Source organism: Pecten maximus, unplaced genomic scaffold (genome assembly GCF_902652985.1).
Source record: "Pecten maximus unplaced genomic scaffold, xPecMax1.1, whole genome shotgun sequence".
In the NCBI taxonomy this organism is placed as follows: domain Eukaryota; kingdom Metazoa; phylum Mollusca; class Bivalvia; order Pectinida; family Pectinidae; genus Pecten; species Pecten maximus.
Genome location: NW_022982904.1, coordinates 68,029 through 76,493, shown reverse-complemented (window position 1 = coordinate 76,493; position 8,465 = coordinate 68,029). Strand labels below are relative to the sequence as shown.

The following is an 8,465-nucleotide window of genomic DNA, read 5'->3' as shown; positions in this document are numbered from 1 at the left end:
TCATATTTCAGTTTCGATTAAAATTTGTGAAAATCAATCGCCACAAAATAGATGCTAAGTATCAAGGATTGTAACTCCTCGAAAGAGAAAACTTGATAAACTTTGATCCGATATTTTTATTCATGTATTTTATGGGTCATGAATATCATTTTATTTTCCAAATTTGAGTAAAAAAGATACATTTACAATTTGTGCCAAGACAGTATGTTCCAAATCATGAAAAGCATGTACAGTCTAAATCCAAATGGAAAAAAAAATTCTGCATGCTAGGTATATTATTTAAAGGTTTGTAGGCAATTTTCTGATGAAAGGATTTTCAGTGATAAATGAAACCAGATAAATTTTGTCGGTGTCAATGAATTTGTTAAAGTCATCCATTGATTTGACATTTATCAATAAATTCATCATGACTATTTTATTGTTTCGTAGGATTTTATTCTGTAAAAGTTATTGGCTTGTTTTCCTCTGAACGACGTACTGCACCACAGGCACGCGACTTGTCTGTCAATACACTGTCAATACAGTGTCAATACACAATTAAGGTGTATTGACAGATGAGGCAAGTGTCCGTGTAATACGCATGACAAGGGAAGTGAGACAACTCATGAGAACTTCACCTACCAGTAACATTTGTAGCTCAGATATTCTTAGCCCGAGTTTCCTCTGGCCCTGACACCAGACATAGTGTCAGGGCCAGAGGAAACTCGAGCTAAAATATTCTGAGCTTATATTTAAATCTTTTCAGTAAAACTTATTGTCTTATTTGTTCAATTTTGCTTTAGAAATTGCCATCCATTCCAAAAATAACTTGTTTGACGATGGAAGACAATGATGTGGATAGTTTTCGTGGCCTGAGGTCATTCTCCACCCTGGAGCAACTGTATCTTCGTGGAAATCCAGTAACATTTGTCGTCAACTACAGGCCTAAGTAAGTGGTCTCTTGTTAAATGTTTCTTTCCTTCCCTTTACCATCATTAGGAGATGCCCGTTACAGTTAATAATTTGAAGTACATTTGTACATCTATATGTGTTGCTTGTCTTAGTAAGTATATATACCCAGTATGTAATTTACATAAATTACTATTTCCTTAGTGTTGTTGATATTACTCCAACAATGTTAGAGGTTTTATACTGCGAGATGCTTTTGACAGGCTTCGCACTCGGCAAAATCATATCAGATCCGCCTTCATCTTAGTCATGGTAAAGCATCCTTAATTTTGTCGCATGTTATTTATTTTTCTATTTCTGTTGATTCTGTTTATTTTGTACTACAAAGACACTTAATGCATTTCGACAGTATGTGATCCATAAAACGTGATTGGTTTTTAGTATGTGATCCATTGAACGTGATTGGCTATTACTGTGTGATCCATGAAACGTGATTGGCTGTTAGTATGTGATCCATGAAACGTGATTGGCTGTTAGTATGTGATCCATGAAACGTCATTGGCTGTTTCTGTGTGATCATGAAACTTGATTGGCTGTTAGTATGTGATCCATAAAACGTGATTGGTTTTTAGTATGTGATCCATTGAACGTGATTGGCTATTAATGTGTGATCCATGAAACGTGATTGGCTGTTAGTATGTGATCCATAAATTGAGATTGGCTGTTAGTGTGTGATCCATAAATCGAGATTGGCTGTTAGTGTGTGATCCATGAAACGTGATTGGCTGTTAGTATGTGATCCGTGAAACATGATGCCATGGCTGTTAGTATGTGATCCATGAAACGTGATTGGCTGTTTCTGTGTGATCATGAAACTTGATTGGCTGTTAGTATGTGATCCATGAAACGTGACTGGCTGTTTCTGTGTGATCATGAAACTTGATTAGCTGTTAGTATGTGATCCATGAAACGTGATTGGCTGTTTCTGTGTGATCATGAAACTTGATTGGCTGTTAGTATGTGATCCATGAAACGTGATTGGCTGTTAGTATGTGATCCATGATACGTGATTGGCTGTTAGTGTGTGATCCATGAATCGAGATTGGCTGTTAGTGTGTGATCCATAAATCGAGATTGGCTGTTAGTGTGTGAGCCTGTTAGTATTTGATCCATGAAGCGTGGCTGTTGGATATCGAGTGTGTTTCATAAAATTTGATTGGTCGTTAGTTTTTTTATCCTTGATATTTTATTGGCTATTGATATGTGATTTGATTGGCTGGTTGTTAGTGTGTGTCAATGAAATTGATTCACTATTACGTGTGATCGAGAGAGATTGTTTGGCTGTTTCTGTGTGATAAATGAGATAATGAGAAGGATGTTATTATAAATTACAGAAACTTATCTTACACAATCTGTTTGTTTATAGGGTATTCAAAATGCTGCCTCACCTTCAGGTGTTGGATGGAATACCCAAGTTAGAGGATGATGACGAGTTTGTAGATGAGGAGGACATTCCTGATCAGGAACCGAGTCGCTGTGTGATTGCTTAGCTATAAAGTGTTTTGATATCATAATCGAAACTGAACTGTTATATGTATACTGTCATGCTCTGTATACAAGGTAAATGACAAAATATTTATGAAAACAAGAAGTTTTTATCAATAATAAAAGAGGAAACTTTAAAAATTGTCCGGAATATAATCATAACTTTATCTTTCTCATCCAATGCAATGAGCCTGGAATCACCTTGTATACAATGCTGTCTACTTATAACTGTTTTGAAATGTCAGGGCTTTTTCTGGGGGCTTTTTGGGGCCATTACTAGGCCCCATTCCCAATTGAAATTATTTCATATTGAAGCCAAATTCCCAAAATTTTCCATTTATTCCTGAAAAAATCTTTCCCAACTCATCAATTTTCTTCCCAAAATGAGACAAAAAGGCCCGTTCCCACAAAACAGTTAGAAAAAGCCCTGAATGTTGATATCAACATACATGTACATCCGACCAAAAATTGTCGCCAGTAATCAGCTATTTTAATATATATGTGAAAGAAAATTGAGCATGGAGATCAGTGTTTTTAATTTCAGGATGGCAGTGTTTAAGATTTGAATGGCCGAGACATACATGTAATGATTGTTATAATACCACTTAATATCAATAATCTATATTATTATATATCTGTATACAAGTTTTCTCTACACATTGTAATTATCAGTATATTTCTACGATTCCATCCATTGTTTTTTTTTATTTTCTCATATAATACATGCTGGACATGTGTTTAATCACTACAATAAACAATTATTTACGTCATAAATGCTAATTTACACTGACACATGTCTACCAGGTAGTCAGTCTATTCATGAACGCTAATTTTACACTGACATATCTATATATTATATACTATTTTATCCTTCAATATCTTTTATACATTATACAGTTTGTGTAGATCATGTGTACTAATTTTTCACTCCGATATCTATACATGTATATATTACATACAATCCTATCATTCAATACCTTGTACAATATATAGTTAGTGTAGATCACGTATGCTAATTTTACTGTTTGTTTGTTTCATGCCTATTTGACATGCAAATGCCATTTCAATGTTAGTTAGGATAACATCAACGACCATCATCAACGGCACTAATTATTGACATGTGTTATGTGTTGTAGGGGTAACTTATAAAATGTTTGTGTAAATTCAGATTAACATATTACTGTTAAATGTTTATATATATCAGAGAGAAAAAAAAACCTTATATCATTTGGCTTAATGAGTATCAAATTGCTGCAAGAAATTATAGTAGGTATGTACAATTTGGTATCCTTCACTTTCGGACATGAATGCATAAGTAATAAAATTATGTATTTGATATCAGAAAATTTTATAGATTAATCATTACATTTTAGAATACAGCTGTATATTTAAATGCTAGAGTCACAAAAATAAATAAACGAAAAACTTGTTAAAAGAGTGTTTAGAATGCAAAAGTAGAATTTTAACTAGATTTTGTTTGTTTATATCAATAAAAAACTGTTGTACATGTATATACTAATGTACAGTGTACTAAGTATATATATTTGCATACTTTTGTGATCTGACAACCATAATTACTAAACTAGCCATTAACAGCTTTCACCCAAGACATTCCGTGTCATTATTGGAGATTTAAAAAAAAAACTCACATCAGCAAATGCAACTTTGTATTGTTTTGTTTCTTTCACAATAATACAATATACATGTATAGTCATAAATTAGTGTTTTTAACTTTAGCAATTGATTGTGATAGTATATTTCTTATTAATCTATTGTTGTTTTTTATAATTATTATTAATCTGGCTTCTGGCCTGAATATTCCGTCCATTTGTCTTATTTTCATTTGGTATATCATACATTTTTAGGTCATCTGACCCAAAGGGTCAGGATGACCTATAGTCATCGTGCTTCGTCCGTCGTCGTCCGCCGTGCGCCGTCCGCCGTCCGTAAACTTTTTCTTTCAAAACGCTACTCCTCCTTAACGCTTGGGTGGATTACTTCCAAATTTGGTTTGAAGCATCATTGGGGGAGGGCAATCATATTTTATATAAATGAGGCTGGTCTGACCCCTGGGGCCAGAAGGGCGGGGCGCCGAAAAGGGAACTTAGGTGAATATTGCTATAAAATCCTACTCCTCCTTTACCCTTGGGTGGATTACAACTAAATTTGGTTGGAAACATCATTGGGGGAGGGCGGTCATATTTTATATAAATGAAGTTGGTGTGACCCCTGGGGCCTGAGGGGCGGGGCCCCAAAAGGGGAACTTTGATGAAATTTTGCTATAAAATCCTACTCCTCCTTAACCCTTTGGTGGATTTCAACCAGATATTGTGTGAAACATCATTTGGGGAGGGTGATCATATTTTATATAAATGAGGCTGGTGTGACCCCTAGGGCCTGAGGGGCGGGGCCCCAAATGGGGAACTTTGATGAAATTTTGCTATAAAATCCTACTCCTCCTTAACCCTTTAGTGGATTTCAACCAGATATGTTGTGAAACATCATTTGGGGAGGGCGGTCATATTTTATATAAATGAGGCTAGTGTGACCCCTGGGGCCTGAGGGGCGGGGCCCCAAATGGGGAACTTTGATGAAATTTTGCTATAAAATCCTACTCCTCCTTAACCCTTTGGTGGATTTCAACCAGATATTGTGTGAAACATCATTGGGGGAGGGTGGTCATATTTTATATAAATGAGGCTGGTGTGGCCCCTGGGGCCTGAGGGGCGGGGCCCCAAAAGGGGAACTTTTATGAAATTTTGCTATAAAATCCTACTCCTCCTTAACCCTTTGGTGGATTTCAACCAGATATTGTGTGAAACATCATTGGGGGAGGGTGGTCATATTTTATATAAATTAGGCTGGTGTGGCCCCTGGGGCCAGAAGGGCAGGGCCCCAAAAGGGGAACTTTGATAAAATTTTGCTTTACAATACTACTCCTCCTAACCCCCATAGTGAATTATTACCAAATTTGGTGTGAAACATCATTGGAGGAGGACAATCATATTTTATATAAATGAGGCTGGTTTGACCCCTAGGGCCAGAGGGGCGGGGCCCCAAAAGGGGAACTTTGGTGAATTTTTGCTATAAATCCTACTTCTCTCTAACCCTTGGGTGGATTAATACGAAATATGGTGTGAAACATCCTTTGGGAAGGGTGGTCATATTTTATATAAACGAGGCTAGTGAGACCCCTGGGGCCTTAGGGGCAGGGCCCCAAAAGGGGAACTTTGGTGAATATTTTCTGTTAAATCCTAATCCTCCCTAACCTTTTGGTGGATTACAACCTAATTTGATGTGAAATATAAGGTGACGGCAATCATATTTTTAATGAGACAGGTTTGACCCCTGGGGAAAAAAAGATGGGGCAAAAGGAGCGCTTAGGTTAAACATTTCTTTAAAATGCAATTCCTCCTTAATGCCTTAATTGATTACAACTATATTTAGCATGAAACATCATTGGGGAAAGGCAATCCTAATTGATATAAATGAGTCTTGTCTGACCCATTGGGACACAGAGGGGCATGCCCCAAAAATGGGAACTTGGCTAAAATTTTGCTTTATGATGCTGCTCTTCCTGGACAAGCTAAATGGATAAAAACCAAATTTGATCTAAAACATAACTGGCTGCGATAAATGATTTATGGTAATAATGCTGGATTGAGGGGTGTGTCCCTGCTGTAAGTGTAAGTGTTTGTCAGATGACCGTTAAGGCCCATGGGCCTCTTGTAAGAGTTAACATTGTTTCTATATGTACTCAAGTGTTTATATTTGTCATCATATTTGTTAAATCTGTTTTCCTTGCAACACGATTCCTACCATTAGGATTGAAGAAGTCTATACAGACCACATATTTGCCGATTATTTTGAATTTCCATGAAAAAAAAAATGTTGGCATATGAAACTATCTAGCTTTAATAGAGAAGTACTTTTATATACCTTCTTTTGATAAATGTATTCTTATTGAATCTGCAGATGTTAAAATTCTCCGCTTGTGGACTACATGTACTTGGAATTTTGAAATTATATCTATAACGTTTTACTGATAATACATGTAAGAAATAGGGTGAAACAGTACGTTTTCTTCCAGAATAGAGAGAGTTGTCTGGTATGAGATGATCGTAATTTACTTCTAATGAAGATAAACATTTTGATAATGTTATATATACTTTACCTTATATGACATGCTGGGAGTGTCAGGTATTGCAATTGTTGACCAATAAATTGAGCAATATTCATACTTAAACTTTTTGTTTAGTTTCTATTTTTAATTTTACACAATAGTATTCCAAGGGAAATTATTACAGAGTTTCAGAAACATTCTATCTATAATTATACTTTCTATTTGTCCTCTATTTGTATTTATACATTCTGTTTGTCTGTAAACCATTTATGCCAAATCATTACAGATTTTAAGAAAAATTCTATCTATAATTACACTTTCTATTTGTCCTCTATTTGTATTTATACGTTCTGTTTTTCTGTAAACCATTTATACCGTTGCATTGTCCTAATAACAAACTTCACCAAAGTGTTAAGATTAGCGAACTCTTCTTCATTCTGTATACCAGTCAACACCAAACCCAGTTGTTTAGATAAGCCGCTTTCTTAATCTATCTAATGTAATGATAATGTGTTGTGTTTGTATCCTACGAAAACCGAAATGCAGAATGGTTTTAGATATCGCTATCTCAATTCCCCATCAATTTGGTTTATTTGGGTTTATTTTGTTTAACGTCCTATTAACAGTCATTTAAGGACGTGCCAGGTTTAGAGGTGGAGGAAAGCCGGAGTACCTGGAGAAAAACCATCGGCCTACGGTCAGTATCTGGCAACTGCTCCACGTAGGTTTCGAACTCGCAACCCAAAGGTGGAGGGCTATAATAGTGTTAAAGTGTCGGGACACCTTAACCACTCGGCCACCACGGCCCCTTCTCCATTTTCCATCAATAACATGGGTTCATTGATGGGGTTGAGAACTGTAACTATGAAGTACATACGTTGTATCTGATATCTGTCTTCAGTTGGAATATTGTCCTGTTAAGATTCCATGCTGGACAGCCGTACTCTTCTTATAAATACAACTGACCAAAAGGTATTAACGGGCCTCTAACTATCAAAGGAGCGGAAACCAAGTGTCCCGCTCTAGGAGAGATTTAAAGAAACACTTGGCATCGGAAATTTCTAAACGCTGCAAGAACCGCTTGTTGTGAAGGAGTAAATCGTTGGTAGACTAACTGATAGGTTTGTAAACTATTGATAGACTAACCGGTAGGTTTATAGAGTAAACCATGGACAGACTAACCGGTTGGTTTGTAGAGTAAACCATGGACAGACTAACGGTTGGTTTGTGGAGTAAACCATGGACAGACTAACCGGTTGGTTTGTAGAGTAAACCATGGACAGACTAACGGTTGGTTTGTGGAGTAAACCATGGACAGACTAGCCGGTTGGTTTGTGGAGTAAACCATGGATAGACTTACCGGTTGGTTTGTGGAGTAAACCATGGACAGACTAACCGGTAGGTTTGTGAAGTAAACCGTGGATAGACTAATCGGTAGGTCTGTAGAGTAAACCATGGACAGACTAACGGTTGGTTTGTGGAGTAAACCATGGACAGACTAACGGTTGGTTTGTGGAGTAAACCATGGACAGACTAACCGGTTGGTTTGTGGAGTAAACCATGGACAGACTAACCGGTTGGTTTGTGAAGTAAACCGTGGATAGACTAACCGGTTGGTTTGTGGAGTAAACCATGGACAGACTAACCGGTAGGTTTGTAGAATAAACCATGGACAGACTAACCGGTTGGTTTGTGGAGTAAACCATGGATAGACTAACCGGTAGGTTTGTGGAGTAAACCATGGACAGACTAACCGGTTGGTTTGTGGAGTAAACCACGGATAGACTAACCGGTTGGTTTGTAGAGTAAACCATAGTTAGACCAACCGGTAGGTTAGTTAAGTAAATCATTGATTGACTAACCGGTAGCTTGGGGTTTCTTGGGCTTAAACGGACGAAAAATAATTTTG

General features: G+C 36.8%; 1 long non-coding RNA gene across 1 annotated transcript; it reads left to right on the top strand.

Moving 5' to 3' along the window:
• Positions 1-782: 782 nt before the first annotated feature.
• Positions 783-6,679, top strand: LOC117321115. The gene is made up of 3 exons (XR_004531222.1): positions 783-928; positions 2,315-4,298; positions 6,167-6,679. It is a non-coding gene; the product is annotated as an uncharacterized LOC117321115 (long non-coding RNA).
• Positions 6,680-8,465: the final 1,786 nt, after the last annotated feature.